At 42.7% G+C, this 20969-nt stretch overlaps 1 pseudogene; it reads right to left on the bottom strand.

Annotated features, from left to right (window-relative positions):
* Positions 1–17093: 17093 nt before the first annotated feature.
* On the bottom strand, positions 17094–17173 carry LOC146805365 (small nucleolar RNA SNORD36; annotated as a pseudogene).
* Between the last annotated feature and the right edge of the window lie 3796 nt (positions 17174–20969).

The raw sequence follows: 20969 nt of genomic DNA, 5'->3' as shown, positions 1-20969 counted from the left end.
GCTTGGATTTCACCTAAACCTCCATCAGCTGCTGAATGGTGGGCAATTGCGAGAGAAACTTGTGAAAGGGCGAAGGCTCTGGCTAGAGCCAGGGGAATTCGATCCCTGCAAACATCTTACTCTATATGGGGCTGTTTAGAAGACATTTAAATTGTTAAACTAGACAGGACTATGTATTAGGATAGGGCCCTTTTCCGTAGAGAGGTCATTTAGTTTAAAATTGCTACTGTTATTACCTCCTGTCATCCTATGCTGTGGTACAGTAGAATTTTGATGTTACTTTTTTTTGACAATACATTTTTTTTAAATAAATAAAGAAAAGCATATTGATTCTAGAAAAAATCCTAGAATGACCACTTTAGCATAAAAGATCCTCACTCCCCCCTACAAATTACAGGAGAATTCCTTTTAAGTTGACACAGGGTCCTGCATGCTGAATCTTCGACACGCAGCGGACAGGCATCCCTTGAGGGATGTCATCCTCGAAGCAGAGACGGGGTCCTTCATTCTCAACCATCGGGTGAGGGGGCTGGATCTTACCTAGGGGTTTCTTGGTTACAGATACACATAGATACACACATATATATGCTATACAAACAGATCTAGGGTAAGTACATTTAGGCAATTTACTTAGGGCACACATTTTAGGAATATGCAAGTGCAACTGTTTTTATCTGAACAGCTTATGCTCGTCTTATTAGTACTATGGTAGAAATGTATCTACTGTTTACAATATTAGTACTAGCAAGCTCTTTCGTATGCTTCTGTCTCCTGATTGTCGCAGCACATATGTTTTACACAAGGCTGTCGCTGGACCAATACATTTGTATTGAAATATCCTAATCTCAATCCTGCGTACTTTCTGAGAGTAAGCAAGCATGAGTGTCTGAGCGAAACGTACTGTACTGTTTTCCATGACCCTTGAGCAATCAGGGTTGTCATGTTCAGTGGTTGCCAGAAACTACCTACACTACTGTAAGATACAGAGGAGTGGTAGTGGCACTGTAGAGCCAGGGGGTCTAACTGCTGGCATATCCTGTGGGGGTGTCTGGAAGCGGTTGGGAAACCAAGCCCTCAGTTTAGGTCATCCAAAACATGCATGTCCTGAGGGACCCCTAGAAACTACACAACAGTTATAAGGCGTTTATTTGAGCTTTTGGTAAGGAGACATTTTTTCAAAATTTGTTAGTGGCCTCGGAGCTCCCTTTCTAGCCTGTGGATGTAAAATCCAATGGCTAATCTGAAGTTAACAAAACCCTTCATCTTCAGAAATGGAATAGTCCACCTACAGAGTATCGAAGGGAACAGGACCGTCCTCATCAAAAAAATGGCCAATTGCCCAACAACCCGCCTCCCGCCAGGCTCAGAATGTGGCCCCAGACCGCCCAGACAAAGTGATGAAGCAATGCCTGTAAAGTGACAATTATGTCCCGTTGGGGGAGTCAAAGGGAGGGTCTGAAAGAGTAAAGGTATCCTGGGGAGGATCATCATCTTAAGCACCGAAATGTCGCCCAGCAGAGACACAGGTAAGGTTGCCAGCAGGCTAGGTCGGCCCGCACCCGCCTCGGCCGACCCTGATAATTAAGGGTTTACGTTTTCTCCGGTGTCGAGGCTAGCTGCACTCTCAGGTAAGGGATAGAGTCCATTGCCCATTGAGGTGGGTAGGCCAGGTTTAAAGAAGCAAACTTAGTTGGTGAGACAGGTAAGTAAAGGGCCTGCAACTTATTGAGGTTCAAGCAAAAACCTGAAGCCTCTCCAAACTCCTTCATCTCCTCTAGGAAGTGTGGAAGTGTCTCCCGGGGGTCAGCTAACATTACCATGACATCGTCTGTGTATAAACTGATAAGGTGTTCCACCCCAAAGAGAACTCCCTTGATTCGAGGATGATCCCTCACTCTCTGCACAAACAGCTCCATATACAGTGCGAAAAAGTGGAGTGACAAAGGGCAACCCTGTTGCGTGTCCATTCTTATCAGGAAGCACACAGAGCTTTGCCCACTGACTCGCACCGTGGCTTTTGGGATCCCGTAATTGCTTGAGACCCAGGAGCAAAGCCGCTCCCCCAATGCCAAATTGGGCCAATTTTGCATCCAGATAGGGACAATATATGTGGTCGAATGCTTCTCAGTATCAACCAAAAGTAGCATTGTTTCGCTCTTGATGCGGATGGCTTTGTCTATAATATGGAGGAGTTCCTTTGTATAATCAGCACACTGCCTCTGAGGGATAAAGCCCGCTTGATCAAGGGCCACTAGACCATGCATAAAAGGATTGAGATTGGCAGCCAGGACGCCGGTGAACAGTTTTGCATCTACATTCAATAGAGAGATGGGTAGATAGTTCGCACAGTGACGGCCATCTTTCCCGGGCTTAGGGATGTGTGTTTGTTGAGGGCGGGAGTTTGGCTGTGCCCAATATTGAATTGAAGAGCCTTGTGTGGACTGGGGCTAGTTTAGTGCAGAAGGTTTTAAAAAAGCATGATGGGAGGTTGTAGGGGCCTGGCAACTTAAGAGGTTTCTGTCTGGATATGACAGCTATAACCTCCTTGATGTGTGTCGGGCAGTCGAGCAATGCCACCTGTGCTTCAGTCAACCGGATAGTGTTTGTGGTATGGAGGTAGCTAACTGGGTTCTCAGGGGGAAGGAGCTGCTCTGAATATAAGTCTTTGTAGAATCTCTGAACCTAGATGACATCAGGTCATCCCCATCGACAGGTGCCCCCTCTGCGGTCAGTAGGGAATCAACCTTTGCCATTTGCCTCAGGGCTCTGAGCTTGTTTGTCAGGAGCCTCCCGCACCTATTCCCCCTACATAGAAGGAGTGCTTTAGTGTAAGAACGGAATAGTCAGTCCTGTCCAGGTCCAACCCTGCCAGTTGTTTTCTGGCCATTTCCAGCTTGTGCCATACTCTTGGAGCCCCGTACGGTGCTGGATATGTACTAGTTCGCGCACCTGTCACTGTAATTCTGCCTTCTTGGTCTTTTGGATTTTATTCTCTGCCACTGGGAGTGCAATAAACACAACCCTGATGACTGCCTTCAAGGCGTCTCACACTGTGGAAGCGGTAAGGTTAGGGTTACCATTAATGATGAAGTAGTCAGTAGTGGCTTTCCTTTTCTGTGCCACCACTTCTGGTCTCTGATAGAGGTTCGTCTGCAGTCTCCACTACAGAGGGATGATCCAAGCCAGTGGAGTGAGCGATAAGACAGCGAGCGCCGAATGGGGGTAGAGAGATCCCGGTTCCATCTCCACCAATGTGACCAACCGCTGGAGCTCCTAGTAGTACAAGAAGTGATCTAGGCGGACATAAGAACTATGTGCATGCGAATAGAAAATGTAATCTCGGGTGGGGAATGGGGTTCTCTCCATAAGTCTGTCAGGCCCATCTCCCTGAGCCATTCTATACACTCCCCCGAGAGTGCTCCCGCACATCCCTCCCTATGGGCAGAAGAGTCTAGTTTATTATTAAATACCAAATTGAAGTCGCCCTCTATAAAGACTATTCGGTCCTGACAGGCAAGGGTGTCTGCTATGGCTGTCCATAGGAAGTGTGCCTGGCCCATCAAAAGGGATGTAAAGAGAGACCAAGGTGAGTGTCTTGGTGCCTAGCTGTGTGCAGTAGCCCAGGATGCGATCTCTAATCTCTGTCAGTTTAGGTCTGATCCACTCCCGGAAGTTATGTGAGAACAGGATGACTACCCCAGCTGTTTTCCAGCCTGTTGAAGAATAAAATTGTCATGGGAATGCTCTGGATTCAGCCTGTGCCAATCCCCTGTGATCAGATGTGTCTCTTGGGGGAGGCAGCTATCTGCACGAGAACGCTCCAGATACGAGAGGACAGCACGCCTCTTAATGGGTTTATTAAGCTCCTTCATGTTCAGAGAGATTACCTTCAAGGAGTCACCTAGCATCTGAGGGTGTATGTGTACCTGCACTTAGTCCAATGCCCCCGACCCGTTTCACCCAAAAGTGTGGGTTGTATAAGAGAGCCTATCTGCGTGATGTAGCTTAAGACCCAAGTATGTGGGTAGCCTTGTAACAACCCCAACAATAAATATATCTATAGTAAAAAAATAAAGAAAAAGCATAAGTAAAGTCCCTAAAAGGAACAAGGCACCCAGTGACGTCAATGCCAGTCCAGGAAACCGATGGAAAGTTGGTTCAGTGGTCAGCCAATCTCCACTAAGAAGGTCCCCCTCACTCCAGCCCAGGTCAGAATCTAGGAAATCTAGAAGAAAAAAAGGAGAAGCAACCATGGATCCTCAGGCAATGTCTTGTGGTGCTGGGTCTTCAGCCAGCCTTTCCAGAACTGGCCTTTCATGGGTGGTCATGGCAGGGTTGGTCCTTGTGACCCCCATACTGCAAAGATTTCTCTTCCAGCAGGAGCGTTGACCAGCCCCAGGGGCTTCTGCATTCATGTGGGGAGAAGGGTCCTCAGGACCCCCAATCTGCAGTAAGTCCCAGGCTGCCATGAAGGAGCGAATCTGATGGAGTTTTCCCTCCCATGTAAAGAACAGGCGAAAGGGATGTCCCCAGTAGTATGTGATGTTCTTGTCGCAGAGGAAAGTTGTCACAGGACGGAACTCTCATCTTTTCTGCAGCGTGATTTTCAGGAGATCTTGAAGCAGCTGGCCATGGGATTGTACTGAGCTGTTATCTCTGGCCTTGCGGAGAATTTGCTCCTTCAGGGGAAAATTGTGGACACAATCAAGTATGGCAGGGTGGCATGTTTGCAGACCTGGAAGGGCCTACTCTGTGTACTCCATCTAACCGGATATCCTCAGCCTGAGTTTCCCCTAAGATCTGGGTGAAGAAGGCCATTACGAATTCTGCGATGTCCTCCCCAGCTCTAGGGGACCCTTTTATTCTGATATTATTGCATCTCAACCTATTTTCAAGGTCCTCACCTTGGGCTTGGAGATTGATTTGCTGGTCCGTGAGTTGAATAAGTTCTTGCCCGAGTTGTTCGATATCCTCACCTCTGGATATTTTGTTTTTTTCCAGGGTGTTGACTCTGTCTCTGATCTCAGCAACCTATTTCTGGAGCACTTGTATTTCGTGCGTCAGATCCCTCTTGATTGTCTGCAAATCATTTCTGAGGGATGAGAACAGTGTTTCCAGGTAAGAACGTGCGATCGGTGCTTCACCCTCGACATCTCCAGGAGGTGGAAACCTGCTCGAGGTGCCAGGGTGCTCCAGTGGCAGTGAGATGGTGGGCTTTATAAGCATGTCTTTGAGGGAGCGGTCTTTTTTAGTGAGTGGTGCCGCCATTCCGGAACAATAGGCTACTGGTCCACACTGCTTAGGGGACGCAGGTCGTAGACATCTCGCAGGGTCCAAGGGTGAATGCGGCATCCGAATGTTGGAAGTCCCAGGTCAAGCCGGGATGCTAACGGCCCCCAGGTATACACAGCAGTGTTTAGGTAGAAGGAGATGCACCTCACAACCCCCTCAGTAGGATGCAGACAGGGTCACACATGCTACCCAGTCAGGATTCGCCCCGTCCAGTCCATCAGAACTCCCTCAGCAATCTCCTGCCCCCCACAGGCACACGCTTTAGTCCCACAAGGACCCGCATCCTTCACTCCCTTCCAGGGGAGCACCATTGGCTGCCAGATAGGCCTCTCCCCCAAGCAGCAAAGGCAGAGAGTCAGTCTAGGTGGCCCCTGAACAGGCACTGTCAGTGGGCCCCAGGGCCTTTGAATGTCAGCAGTGGCCACCCCGTAGGGCTAGATCCACTTTCCAGCTGGTGAATCACCCGTAATCCAGGTGAGGCGTTCCCTGTAGTGGGGGGTTGGTACCACCACAATGGCCACCAGGCCTCTAGACCTAGTCTGCCTCTCCCCGGCATCCTAGAGCCCGTGCCGGCACACAGGAGTAGTGGAAAAGACCATCGGGGATCCCAGCCGACTTCACGACCCCCCTTTGTGGGTCACTCATGCGAATCGTGGGTTGACTTCAGGGCAGAGCCACTCCTGTCCACTCCAGTGCACTCCTGCAGTCGATCTGTTGCATTGTGCCCACCACACGCCTCGGTCCCTGCCTTTCTGGGCCCGAGAGACAGTGGGCCTGCTCCAAAGTAATCGATGAGCCACTCGGTGGCCCCCAGCACTCTAGTCATTCGCGCACCAAGGGGCAGAGGAGGCAGCCCTCTAGTCTGGCCATCCTCTGCAGGCCTCTTCTTACTTCAGCTGACTTGCGATGCTTGAATCAGTGCTGCACCTCTGTGCTCACACCTGTGGCCCTCCATGCGGCCATGACTCGTCACAGACCGGTCAATCGTGTCGGCTTCCATCAGGGTCTGCGGGCCAGCAAAGCCCCCCCCTGATCTGGAGGACCTCTCTGTGCCTTCAGGACCCAGCTTGATGCCTGCTTGGGTCCAGGCACCAAGGCAGCTGGCTGGGTCACTGGTGCCGGAGCGAGGGGCCTCAGAACGTGTCTGCTCACTCCGCAATCTTGGCCACGCCCCCATGTAACTTTTAAACAAAAACGCTTTTGGCACTCGGTGAGAACCCTGAATATGGAAAATATTTTGCTCCTTTCTGATGATTTAGAGCATCTTAAGGTATTGAATATGCTACACGTGAAAGCTAAATTACATGAATACATGTATTCACTACAACTAATGCAACATTAGAAAACACCAGTCCCCCTTGCTCTGCTCATATATTTTATAGAAGCTCAACACTGGTCCAATTCACATGGTGTTTGTCATATTAGAACCAAGAACATGTATTGCAGTGAGGCCTACCTTTTAAAGAAGTAAAATAAGGATCTAGTGTTTTTATTTTTATTGAGCTAGAGTAACTATAATCCTTGATTTCACTTAGTACTTTTTGATGAATTTAACAGCACATCAAACTGTGCTATCATTTAGCAAAGTGAAACATGGATAATGCCACAAGCATGTGCAGGCAGCTGACAAATTCCAGGCTCAAGAATTCCCTTTGGCCATAACGGTACAGCTGTCACTCATGCATATCACCCTGCCACAAAAAATTAGATCTCCCAAAGAAACTCTAACTCTGTGTTTTATATTTAAATAATACATTGTGTGTGGTTATCATCAAAGAGAATAAGGCCACTATGTAGGTATCTTCTTCTTAGTTTCACAAACTTCTTGCAGGAAGTGCTTTTTCTTACAGCAAGAACTGCCAAAACCTTCCACTTTGAGCTGCCACTACTGCAGTCCCAGACCATGGAGCCCTGCTATATTTCATCCCTACAGAATCATTTGCTGAGCCCATCCAATCCCCAGAAGGTCTCCAAGAGAGTTCTAAATCTAATTCAATTAAATTACATCATACCTCAGTCCCTGGTGGACACCTTCTCCTGCTTAGTATTATCTATATGTTACATTTTGTAGTCACAGTTAACACCCAAAAAAGGTACCCAGAACTCTGGAAAACTGTTAAAGGCCTCACATCTAATATACAGATTTTCGTTACATAGTGGAGATTAACAGGCTAATTTTGAGTTTAGTAGTTACGAGGCATTTGTCAAAATTGCAGGTGCGGCTTGCCAAGGTAAGAGCGGTGGGCAGGAGCACAGTGGGGCAGGGAAAAGCCGTCAGATGACAGGATAGGTCAAATTAAAAAATAAATAAAACCATTTAGCTTGCCACATCGCCGGATCTAGGTAAAGTAAATACTTTTAATGATGATTGGTTTTAAGAATGATCCATTTCCAAATGTCAGTGAACAATGATAATTCTTTACGCATAATTTTGGATAAGGTAAAGAAATTATTATAGAAGTACAATGAGATCTTTAATGTGTAGTCCAGACGGACAAACATATCTAATCTTCCAAATATACACAAACAAAACAAAACAATGAAATGGAAACACAAACCCTGAAATTACATTAAAACATGAAAAGAAGCTCAGACGTTTCTTGGTGCTTGAAAGAAATCAGGGGATTGACAAACATAAATTAAGGAAAACACCTTAGCACACATCAATAATGCATAAAACAGTGTTGAGGTGTTAAGTAGTCGACGACGTTTTGATCCCATACACAGAGGTACCAGGATCATAATCAAAAATTAGTCATATTAGCCTGAGATTAGTACCTGTTCGAGTGAGGAGAGAAAAGAGGGGAGTTAAAATTGAAGAACTGGAGCAAAAATAAAAGAATTGGAATAAGAGTAACCCTGCAGAGTAGAAGCTTATGGGCAGTCTTGCAGGTGTAGAGATACTTCCCAGTATATATCTTAGGGGGTGGCAAACAGGCCTAATAAGGAACAGAATAGCTGTGAGTAATTGTGAGCAAAAATTAGAATAGACTTTTCTAGGTAAGTCTAGCGTGATCATAATATTAACAAGCACATAGGTGAAGTGTTGTGCTAAGGGATGAAGAAGTGAGGCATATCCTTGTTGTAGAGAAAAGTGCGTAAAGGAATGCTTACTGCTTGCAAAAAACAGTTGTAGTTCCGCAGGAGACAAAGAAGATTTGGGGAGGCAATCGAATGCCAACTCTAATACTTATAGTAGGATAGTATGGAGGTTTAGAGGGAGTGCCAGTGTAAAATAACCAATAGCGTGAGGAGTGAAGGAGACAAATATTACCATAATCGCAATCCGAAAATAGGGTAAAATTGAAATGGCCACAATGGGCAATCTGTGAAGGAAGCCAGAGGAATCATGTTAAAGTAATGAGGGCGCTACATGTTCAATGCAACACGCAATAGTCCTAATGACTTCCCGAATTTGTAGAAAGCTGTGCAGCAAGGGCGAAACCTCGGCAGCAAGAGTGATACAACCGATCAAGTCTATTGAATGCAAAGAATTTACTTTTGACAAATGTAAAAATAGAACTGAAACAATTTTCCAATTATAACACTACAAATGTGGTGTAGGCTGTCCTTTGCCCTTGTAATATGATTTACATTGGGCACACCTCCAAGAAGATAAGGATAAGAATCTGCCAGTATCGCAGTCGCCTACGATGTAAGACACCAAATGCACCACTGGTGGACCATGTCACCTTCAAAGGACACACAGAAAATGACATCAGATGGTTGGTAATCAGCCTAATAAAACCCCCACCAAGGGGCGCAGACATTGGCCAACTAGTAAACAAGTAGGAATTAAAATGTATTCTTTGAACTGGAAGCCTCCTTACAGGACTCAATAGAATGGAGGAATGGACCACTCTTTTATGACTCTGATGAATCATTATGACTCTATGTACTCTGTCAAGCACCTACACTTACAAAACATGTATCTTATTGTAATATGATTGGTACTTTGCTGGTAAGAGAATCTACATACATGATGTTCCTTACCTTTCCTCTTCATTTCTTCTTGACCTTAGCTAGCTGCATCACTCCTAAGATGCACAATTGCCATATGGCCCTGTCTTTTCTGCTTCTGGTGTACTCAACTTTCTAACTTGACTAGCTCCTATCTGGCATGATCTTCGATTCCCATAGCATTCAGAAACAGTTTTTATGCGATTCCTGTTATTAGGAATTATTATTGTTCTAAAGCTCTGTGATTGTGGCACATGTTTTAGGCATCTCTTTCCTCTAGTGATACGTTATATACTCTGCCTTCGATTACCGACATGTTGTGAATCGACTCCTTTGCATGCATTATGCTTATTTCAGTTAGAGGAATACTATGCAATTTTATGGATCCTTGTAGCAACACTAATCATAGTCTCCTATTTTCAAAAGCTGTCTTTTATCCACATACTACGCCATAATATAATTTGCCTTGAATATGTAAATCTAGGCAGTTTATTTATACAAATGTTTTATGCCTTCATATGTTGACAGTCTATGTATTGCCAAGTATTGGAGATGGTTTTCGCCCTCGTATGATGACAATGTGTGTTGCCAAAATCTATGCAGTGCCAAAATTCCATGAGTATTTGTCAAAGCCGCTTTGCTGCAATTTGTTGAATCATTCCTATAAAAGCTCATTGTCTCAAGTTCCTTTTCCCTACTACCAATATGGCAGCCTAATTTCTCTTCCCATTCATAGGCTCACCTCGCACTATCACCTCCCTCCCACGTGACCGGCGTGCCGCCATCACATGATGACACCTTACTCCATTTCTTCTAAACATGGATCCTGCGACCACTTCACACTGACACTCGCGGTCGACTTGATTGGTCATATCAGTCTTGCTGCCTGGCTTTCTACAAATTCAGGAATTCATTAGGACTATTGCACGTTGTATTGAGCACGTAGCCCCCTCATTACTTTATCGTGATTGCTCTTACTTCCTTCACAGAGTGCCCATTGTGGCCATTTCAATGTTACCCTATTTACTGTTTGCGATTATGGTAAGATTTGTCTCCTTCATTCCTCACGCTATTGGTTATTTTACACTGGTACTCTCTCTAAACCTCCATGTTATCCTATTACAGGCTTTAGAGTTGGCATTTGTTTGCCTCCCCAGTTATTCTTAGTATCCTGCGGGACTACAACCGTTTTTTGCAAGTGGTAAGCATTCCTTTGTGCTTTGTTCTTTAGAACAAGGATATACCTCACTTCTTCACCCCTTAGCACAACACTTCATCAATGTGCTTCGTGATATTATGAGCACGCTAGACTTACCTAGAAAGGTCTATTCTAATTTTCACTCACAATTACTCACATCTATTCTGTTCCTTATTAGGCCAGTTTGCCACCCACTGAGATATATACCGGGAAGTATCACTGTGCCTGCATGACTGCCAAAAGATTCTACTCTGCATGGTTACTTTTACTCCAATTATTTTATTCTTACTCCAATTCTTTAATTTTAACCCCCTTACCCCTCTGTCTCCTCACTTTAACATGTACTAATCCAATGTTAATATGACTGAGTCGTGATGATGAACCCCGGTACCTCTCTGTATGGGATCTAAACGTCGGGACTCCTTATCACCTCAACACTGTTTTATGCATTTTTGATATGTGCTAAGGTGTTTTCCTTAATTTATGCTTGACAGTCCCCTGATTATCCCCCCAAGCACCAAGAAACACCTGAGTTTCCTTTCATGTTTAAATTGTAGCAGGGTTTTTGTTTCCACCTTCTTGTTTTGTTTTCTTTGTCTATATTTGGAATATTCAATATTTTTGTCTGGCTGGACAACACATTATAGATCTCATTGTACTTCTATAACAATTTCTTTACCTTATCCTTCTTGTGAGGGACCACTGTTCATATAAAAAAACAGTACCCAAGGTCCCTGACCTATCTAATTCGGTTCCCTTGTCTACATATAACATTAAGCATACTTTTGTCACACCACAGGTCAAGTAATGCAGGGAATGTATGACATAAGACGGATGTATATGTTTTCATTTCCATCTCTTTTCGATAAACACTACTCTTTTCAGGTAGCTAGAGGGACAGATTACGTAATGACCTAGTGCTGTCTATTGAACCTGACCTATGTAGAGGTTATTTGTGGCCAGTCATATGAAAAGACCAAGGGGATGAATAAACCAAACCAGATTTTAGTCATATGACGGAATAGGTAGAATTTAAAATGTTACAGGAAATTATCATAGTATGGCCCCATTTCATTCAAACTCAACTGTGTCGAAGCTATGTTAAGAAATTCTCACATACATATATGGAGCTGACAATTAACTCAATGGTTGTGTATCACATTGCCAAGCGTATACCTCTAAAAGAGTTCCACAGGGCCCACCGTCTACCAATGATATGGTCACAGTGAAGCACCAAAGGGAGATAAGCTAGAGACTATTTTATACACTAAACAAAAAAAAGGGAACAGTATATTGGGTAGGACATATATTTATTGTTTCAGTTATTTTAATCCATTAACAGTGAAAGTGGATTTATCTGATATTTTAAAAAACGTAAATGTTAAAATAAATCTGCTATATACATTTATGTATATAAAAAAAGAGAAACACATTCTATGTTAACAATTCAACAACACTGTTTAAGAGTGAGTTAACAATTCAATGTGCAATATTTTGTATTTCCTAAAGAGTCCATATTGAAAACGCGTTTTTGCTTAACAGTGTGACTGGAAAGGATGAAGAGGTGGTCTTCTATTCATTCATTAGAGTGAAATTTGGGTGCCTCAACAGGCGTTATGATTTTAAGCAAGGTTTGCAGGCTTGACAGTTTAGGTATTTAGCTGAGCTGTTGTCCAGCTAAAATGTGCTTATCAGTGGCCAATGGGCAAATTGACTGCTAGGGTTGGTGATTTCAGTGCTGAGTGTATCGCGTTGGAAAATTTCCAGAACCTTGCTAGGATGCCCGCGATGGATTGAGAGAAGCAGAGTACTGTTGCGCCTTTGAAGCTGTGTATCCCATGGGCTAATATTAAAAGGACTAACAGGCATCTACATTCCTTATTCAGTTTGGGACTGCAAGATAGTGGGTGGTACCAGGATTCCTTATGGTATTTGCATAGCCTACATGTTTTTACCTTCCCTTGACCAAGAGGCATTAAAGTATGTTATCGGTAAGGTGTGGAGGCACATGTATAATATTTTACAACAGGCGTGTGCCTATTGCTTGGTGCAACTAGGGCTGTGCTTTCCCTGCTATGTAAGAGTGGTTAAGTACTTCATTGACTGTAGATCTACATAGACTGTGAATGTCTTGCTCTAACGGGATGTATTTTACCTGCAAATTCACTCTTTTTGCCAAACCAAGAGTTGAATTTTGGTGCGCTGGAACCTGCCAACTTCAATTTGTAGGTTTTTGATCTCTTGGGTGAGGGAGTTCTCCAGTGCATGTATGATCCTGCAATATTTCATGTGCTCCTTGGCACTCTATTTCTTGGCTCGCAAGCCCTTACTAGTTTGAGAACCATCCTTCTCCAATGCCAAGGTATATGCAGGATTTTCTTGAATGCTGTGCATTGGATGAAGTCCAACAGTGGGGCCACTGTACGGTAAGGCTTGATGGCCATAATTTAGTGATAGTAACAATTTAGACTTCAGTACTCTTTGTGTTCAGCTGAGGGGTTCATTAAGCGGCTGTTTATGTGTTTGTGACCATGAAGCACACCAGCTCTCTTAAATCCTAGATGCTTTAATTGTACAATCGAATTGGCCCCTTCTGAGAACCAAATGACCAATTAGTTACAATTTGTTGATGCAGAGATTAGCAACTCCCCAAGTAGCCAATGTGCATGTGTGTTTTTGCAGGTATTTGCCAGAAATTGTGACTTTGGTTTTATCTTGATTTAATTGGAGTTTGTTGTTAATGTTTTACCTATGGAGTGTTTTAAGTGCTCTCTGTAGGCTTGACTTTGTATGGTCCATCAAAACAATGTCATCAGTGGAAGATTTTTTTAATCTTTATGTCCCCTAGTCTGTTTATTTTAAGTGCTCCCTGGAACAAGGTCGAGCCCACCCTGTCCTTTAGGAGTCACTGTGAACCTGATGATAAAGCATGACACTATTAGAGTGTGTGTGGGTTAATTAAAGAAAAGGAATCCTTTCCCTCCATGTCACTAGGCAGTCGGTGTTCCACCTGATAACAATAGCATATAGCACCATGTTGTAATTTTAGGCGGAATACTTTGTGTGTGTACAGTAAATATGTTATTGCCTTTAAAAGGAGGGCAAGTCCACCCATGCCTGTATTTTTCTCCACAGCATCCTTCCACCCACCCTATCAAATGAAACGCTGTAGTCAACAAAACTAAATAAAACAAAAGTTGTTTTTTTCCGGTGGCATGGTGTGTCAGATAATCAAGTGCTGTGATATTGTTGGCAGTTGAGGCAGCAGCCTTGGATCCTGATTGGAAGAAGAGGAGGATGTCATTCTCTTTCACCCAAGACTCCAATTCCTCAAGCATTATTCAAGCCTAGGACTTGACTTCCAGAACTAATAGGGCAATGACCCGATAGTTAGAGGGGCTTGAACAGTCTTCTTTTTTATGAATTGGAATGAAAGTGGAACCCCTCTAAGAATTAGGGATAATTTCTGTCACAAATATGAGGTTGTAAAGCCAGACCAATAGGCTTGCCCAGAAGTCTTGCGCAGACTTGAATGTTTCATTGGTTGGCCATTTGAGGTCGGGCACGCCGTCAGTCCTCATTTTCCCTAATGTATTTATGATGCCAGCCTTCCTGACTAAATGGATTAGCTGGCCTGAAGGGCCTGAGGAAACTGCGACCTGACTGATTTTTTGGCTACCTGCTTGTTCATCTGTGTATAATCTTTTGCATAGGTTATCTAAAGCCCCTTCCTTTTCCATGATCTGAGAAAAGTTGATAAGTTTGTTTAGGTAAGCCCAGAAACTGGATTGATTTTTATCTTGTAGCAATGCAAAGATCTTAATCCATTCTTCCTCGGATTTCTTTCGTTTCAGTTGCCATACTTTCTTTCTACGCAGTTCCTTGTAGTTTATTAGGGGACAAAATGGCCAGCTGTTTGTGCTTGTGTCTGCCTCTGGTGCTCCACTAAGTGTATTATAACTGTCCGTGATGATCTCATCCCAGTTTTATAATGAGGTATGAGCTTCGAGTGTAGCGAGGTCTGCCTGTGTTGTTGCAATCCAATTCCCCATCCTTGTGCAGGTGTTTCATTTCCACTAAATCCTTTTCAAGGCATTGTCAAGTTCTTCACCTGTTGCTTGTCCCAGTGAGGATAGTTGAGCACATTGATTTGATGCTAGCTCCAGGGACACATGCAGGAGTCTATGGTCACTTCCTGTCTAATCATTGACTTCAAAACAACAAATGTTTAAGAAAACAATGGTCGCTAAGTGGCCAATATGGTCCAAAGTATATGCAAGAATTTTGTAAGAAATAGAGAAATATGTCTCAATTAGAATGGGCATTTAGTACCAGAAGGAGCAAGAAATTATGGTATCAGGGACACATTTCAGTCAAATAACATATGCTATTTATTTTCAACAATATGCAAATATAGTTCAGGTGCTTACATAAAAAAGTGACAGCAAGTGTGATGTGATAGGTGAGGGTGAATTTAAAATATATACTTTGCATTGACAACACACGAGGGAACTCCTAATTGACAATTTATAAAAGTACAAGGAGTTCCTGTTGTAGGGGGTCAACGGCGTTTTGATCTCAATGACTAGAGATCATCTTCAGGACAGAGCGTATGTAAGCAAGAGGAATCTATAAAAACATTACACAATATGTTAAGGTATGGTCCCTGGATTCATTTAATATTTTGTCCAATATTTAAAACACCAGTGAGAGATTTATTACACGTGACTTAGGCAATAAACTGATTGGTGGCAATCAAGATATGGAATTCATCGTACGCATCAATCAGAAATAATTAAAAGGATTCCATTAGGCAACGGAGAAACTGTGCCCAGAAAAAATATAATAATAAATCAGAAAGGGGACAGATGCATGCAAAACGGCGAATTTTAAAAACGTGTGCTTGGAGACAAATTTGTGGTACAGAAAATTCAACAGATGATAGGTAGAAAGAGAAGGGGACACGTGAATGGTCGTGTCTAGTGACTTACTCGGAAGGGACGGATGATGCCGAAGAAATCCGAGAAGGAAATGCAATGAAGGCGTCAGGCAGTGAGGAGAAGTAATTCAACCAGGGTTGGATGCTTTGATGGGCCTATAGCACGGCGCAGCGAGGGCCCAAGTGACTGGAAGACGAGAGAACGCTAGTTGATGCGTATGATGAAGTCCAGATCTTGATTGTCACCAATCAGTTTATTGCCTAAGTCACGTGTAATATATCTTTCACTGGTAGTACTACTCCACGTGTTTTAAATAATGGACTAAATAGTAAATAAATCCAGGGACCATACCTTAACATACTGTGTAATGTTTTTTATAGATTCCTCTTGCTTACATAAGCTCTGTCCAGAAGATGATCTCTAGTCACTGAGATCGAAACACCATCGACCTCCTACAACAGGAACTCCTTGCGCTTTTATAAATTGTCAATTAGGATTTCCCTCGTGTTTTGACAATGCAAAGTATATATTTTAAATTCACCCTCACCCATCAGATCACTCTTGCTGTCACTTCTTTATGGGAGCACCTGAACTATATTTACATATTGTTGAAAATAAATAACATAGGTTATTTGACTGAAATGTGTCCCTGATACCATAATTTCTGCTCCTTCTGGCACTAAATAACCATTGTTTTCTTACACATTATACTGCCCCAGGTTCAAGGATTGGGGTATCCTTGCTTATCTTACTACGTTCAAAACAACTAAGGCTCAAAATGAACATATTGTTGATATAAATGTAGTCGATAGTCGACATGTCCCTGAATGTCAGGAGGAAAATGCAGTGCAGCACACTTGTTTCCTTAAGATTTTGAACAGAGGCTAGCTTATAGGTGTTAAGGCAACTCTGGAATAACTTTCCATCTTTCACAGTGCAGCTAGGTGAGATCAGATGACTGACCAAGGCCCCAAATGTTTGAACTGAAAAATAAAATGGTCTCATAGTATTAGGCAGATTTTCAATTAGTTTGCACAGCTTCTCCAAGGTCAGCTGTTTTTTTTCTGGCCCACATTGAGATAGCAGTTGAGGAGCAGCAAAGAGAGTGATGCTTGGCTGCATCTTAGGCCCTTAATAAGTAAGGCTTGCAGGAAGCATGAATTGGTACTGATTGGGGTTGAATGGAGTTAACGGTCATGTTTCAGGAAGATCAAGGACCTTCAGATGGACGGTCAAAAATGTTATATGTAATTGCCGGAGTCAAGATTTCATAGAATCCTGGCAGCGTTGTTGTACCTGTGCCCCAGGTCTGCCAATCTCAAAAAGAATGTAATGGCTGTGGACCTGCAAGTACGTAATGTCCCCGTAATCTTCACCGATGACCCTAAATTCAGAAAAGGGTTTAGCCATATAGGGGTTACTTGCTCGCGCCGTTGACTTTTCCATCGCATTGACACAGCTTTGGAGCACAGCAATAGAGAGCTGGAAATCATATGTGTTGCTGATGCAAAGGCTGCATTTGAAAAAGTTAACAAACCCATCACTGAGTTTGAAAAAAATCGAACGTATCAAAAAAACAAATAAAATCGGTATATATATCAGGATATAGCCAGTTTTGATCATGTAAAGGCCCATCCATATCTTTTGGATGATTTTTACTCTCAACGGAAACAACAGTACACTGAGAATGATCAAACTTGGGGTAGTTTCAGGAAAAATAAGGCCATTACTTTTTCTGAATCATAGTCCAGTTCAGCTCATGAATCTGATAACATCACTAACCCGGGCCAAGGCCCTTTGACTTCAGGATATAATCCTTTTTTAAAACAACGCGGCCGTGGGAGAGGCCGTGTGAAAACCAAACCCCCACAATAATGGAATTTCCAGGCGGGAGAACGACAAACCCGCCGGAAATTCTACCAGTGGGGTCCACCACAATGAACGATACGTGTAATTCAGGATTTATTGCTGACACTATTCTTGATACCATTCCTATTTTTAATCTGGCGGACCACACTTTGTCCTTAGCCGAAACTACCCTTTTGAATAAGGGACTCAGCTTCGTGCCCACTGAAAAGACCTGCCTTTTTAAAACATTCAAATGCAACTTTTACAGGTGACAACAGTGTAGTTTTTAATCCATCTGGATTGAGACCTCCTTCCACTTTTCATCCACCAACAAATAGGATACCAGTTGAATTTTTAGCCTTTGAGTCTATTGTTCTGAAGGAGGTTGCGGCTCTGGACAAAGGTTTTGAATATATTCCTTACAATATTTCTTTGACTGAACAACAAGCGCATCGCGCTTTGAAGGAGAATCGTGAGGTCATTATAAAGCCCGCCGACAAGGGCGGTGATATATTTGTTCAACCCATTGACCAATATAAGACTGAGATCTAACGAAAACTTGACAATGTGAACCATTATACCATCCTGAGAGCAAATCATTTTTCTGACTTTCAAAAACTGATTACAACTGTAACATCCAAGGTGAAATTAGATGGTTTTCTAAGTAACAAAGAATTTGAATTTCTAAACTAAAAATTTCCTAGGACCCCTGTCCCTTATACACTTCCTAAGGTGCACAAGGATTTGAGTAACCCTCCAGGCCGAACCATTGTCTCTGGCTGTGGGTCGGTCCTGGAGCCACTTTGTAAGTACATCGATGTATTTATAAAAAATTTGGCTATCAGCACCACAAGTTATGTGCGGGACAGTGGGGATATTATCTCTCAACTTGAATTGATACAATTCACTCCAGAAACACATTTTTTTGTGTGTTTGGACATAGAGTCCTTATACACTAAAATTCCCCAACTTGAGGGCATTGAAGGAATTAGAGGAGCCCTGGATACACCACCTGGTCCGGTAGTGGTTCCTACTGATTTCATTATTGAGTTGTTGACTTTCTCCCTTACTAGAAATTATTTTCAGTTTGATGGACATTATTATTTACAGATAAAGGGCAGTTCAATGGGGGCTTCTTATGCCCCCAATTTTGCAATCTTTTATGTTAATGATTTTGAACGCACCTTCATTTAAGATTCTGACAACAATCCTTACTTTGATAACGTACGCCAATGGCGACGTTATATTGATGATATTTTTTTCGTTTGGACAGGTAAAACTTTGGATTTAACTTCCTTTTTAAACTGGCTTAACTCAAGATCTGCTGATCTTAAATTCACATCTCATTGCAGCAACAAAGAGGTTGGTTTCCTTGATTTGACTCTTGTCCCATATGATGGGAAACTGACGACAAAACTGTTCATAAAGCCAACAGCTCGCAACACCCTGGTGGAATACACTAGCCACCCTAGGGGCCTGAAGGATGGTCTCCCCTTTGGGCAGTTTCTACGTATTCTCAGATATTGTCATTTTAAGGAGGATTACTTTCGGGAAGCAGAGATCCTTGCAAAGAAATTGGCACACCGAGGCTTCCCAAAAAACGTACAATAAGATCACGGAAGAGAGCATGGTATAACCATTGCAAATTTTTGCTCTCTCCTAAACCACCAAAAACAATTAATCGCATACCGTTTGTTACAACTTTTAGTACACAAAGCAACAAGATATCCCTGATTGTTAAAAAGTATTGGCCCCTTATTCTATCGACAGATTACAAAGGAACAACCTTTATTTTCCTTTAAAAGAGGAACAAATATAGGTGACCATTTGTTGCGGGCTGCTTTACCGAGCACTGAACCCCCCTGATTTAACTACTCTTTGGGGTTTGAACAGGATTGTGGGCCACTATAGGTGTGGCACTTGTGCGATGTGTGACTCTAGTCTCAATGCAAAATAATGTATTCATTGCACCATTTGTCACGACCTTCGTGCCCACACGAATTGTAATTCACAGAATGTGGTGTATGCCATCCGGTGTCCTTGTGATCTAATCTATGTGGGACAAACCACCCAGAGAATCAAGGACCATTTGGCTCAACACAAAAGCCCGATACGATGTAAAATTGAACATGCCCCCCTTGTACCCCTTGTACCCCATTTCTTGGCAAATAATCTTGCACCATCTGACCTGCGTTGGCAGGTCATCAAAGTGATAAAGAAACCCCCTAGGGGTGGTAGCATTGCTGGTATACTGAACAAAACTGAATGCAGTTGGATCCTCCGTTGTGATGGTATCAACAATGGTCTGAATACTCCGGAGGAGTGCAATGCAATAGTATCTGTTTGAAAGAATACATTTTTGCATCCAATAGTTTTGTCAGTTAGGTTTTACGCGCTATATTCCTTTCATTACCTACTTCTACATGATTTTATCATGGTGTAATACAAGAAATGTCTGTAGCCAACCCCTACCTAAAATGTAAAGGCTCTGCATTAATTCTTACTCAAAATGTAAATGTTTTGCATCAGGTATAATGAAATTACCTACTTCTGTATGATTTAACCACGGTGTGGTACATGAAATGTCTGTGGCCAACTCCCACTCAAAATGTAAACGCTCTGTTTCAATTTCTACTCAAAATGTATACGCTTTGCATCAGGTATAATGAAATGTTGGAATGTATTATATTGAATTTATATTGAGCTTAATTCATTTATATATACAATTGTATGTGTTGTGACCTATATATACTTTTTGGTTGTTCTATAAAGCAATGAGATCTTTAGATCTTTACTATCTTCCTTATCCCTCTCTCTTTACTTCTCCTTTTTGAAATCTCTGAAGGTTTTGGATTTACCCAATAACTGCTGCCATACACTAAACTTTCAGTTTGGATTTATATGAGAGATGGCTACTCTAATCAGGAAATGGCTCTCTGGTCTCCATATTACCATTTGTTGGTGGTGTATATATTGCATGGATCAGCATGGATACATATTTTTTGTAGTTTGAATATTGAACCTAATCTTTGGCATCTATAATCACAGACGTTTTACTAACCGCAAGATATGCTCGCGCTCATGTCCAATTGCCTAATTTAAGATGGCCGCCACTGCTTTTTGAGTGGTGTAAGTCCTTCTTTACTTTCCTGATATTTTTACAGAAAAGGACTTCACGCTTTCGGTGCGGTATTTAATCGTATGGTTTTTGGCCCGATAACCCTTTCCGGAGTGATTTGTGTACACAGGAAGTTAGAGGTGAGACGCTTGGCGTTCTTTCCTCTTTTTCATTTAAGTTACAGCCACAAGAATTGATATTTATAATTTTGAATCGGCATAGCCTGCTTCAGTTGTAAGGCTTTTGCCATTTTTAATAAAATGCCTATTTGCTGGCCCCAGTGCAGGGATTATAGTTTCATATCTAATCTCTCTACAATTGCTAATGTTAGTACACATTGCCCTTGAAGTCTCCATTGGATTAGTTTTTTTTTTTTCACAATTTGTTGTAGTTTTCATGGAACGGAATGATGGCATTGACCATACTTGCTCGAAACTGATCGGGCCCATACACAGTGTAGAAAGCTTGCACTGTTGTTTTTACGGCCCTTTTTTCATGAGCAATATAAGGTTGACAGCCTTTCCTTCTTTTTGCCACAACAGCTGATTGCCATCGAGCCTGTGTGCCTGTCTTGTGCTAGCTTGTGCCAGTTTATATCTCTACTCGATAGGGT

The sequence above is a fragment of the Triturus cristatus genome, chromosome 8, assembly GCF_964204655.1.
Source record: "Triturus cristatus chromosome 8, aTriCri1.1, whole genome shotgun sequence".
Lineage (NCBI taxonomy): Eukaryota > Metazoa > Chordata > Amphibia > Caudata > Salamandridae > Triturus > Triturus cristatus.
This window is presented reverse-complemented; position numbering and strand designations above follow the sequence as displayed.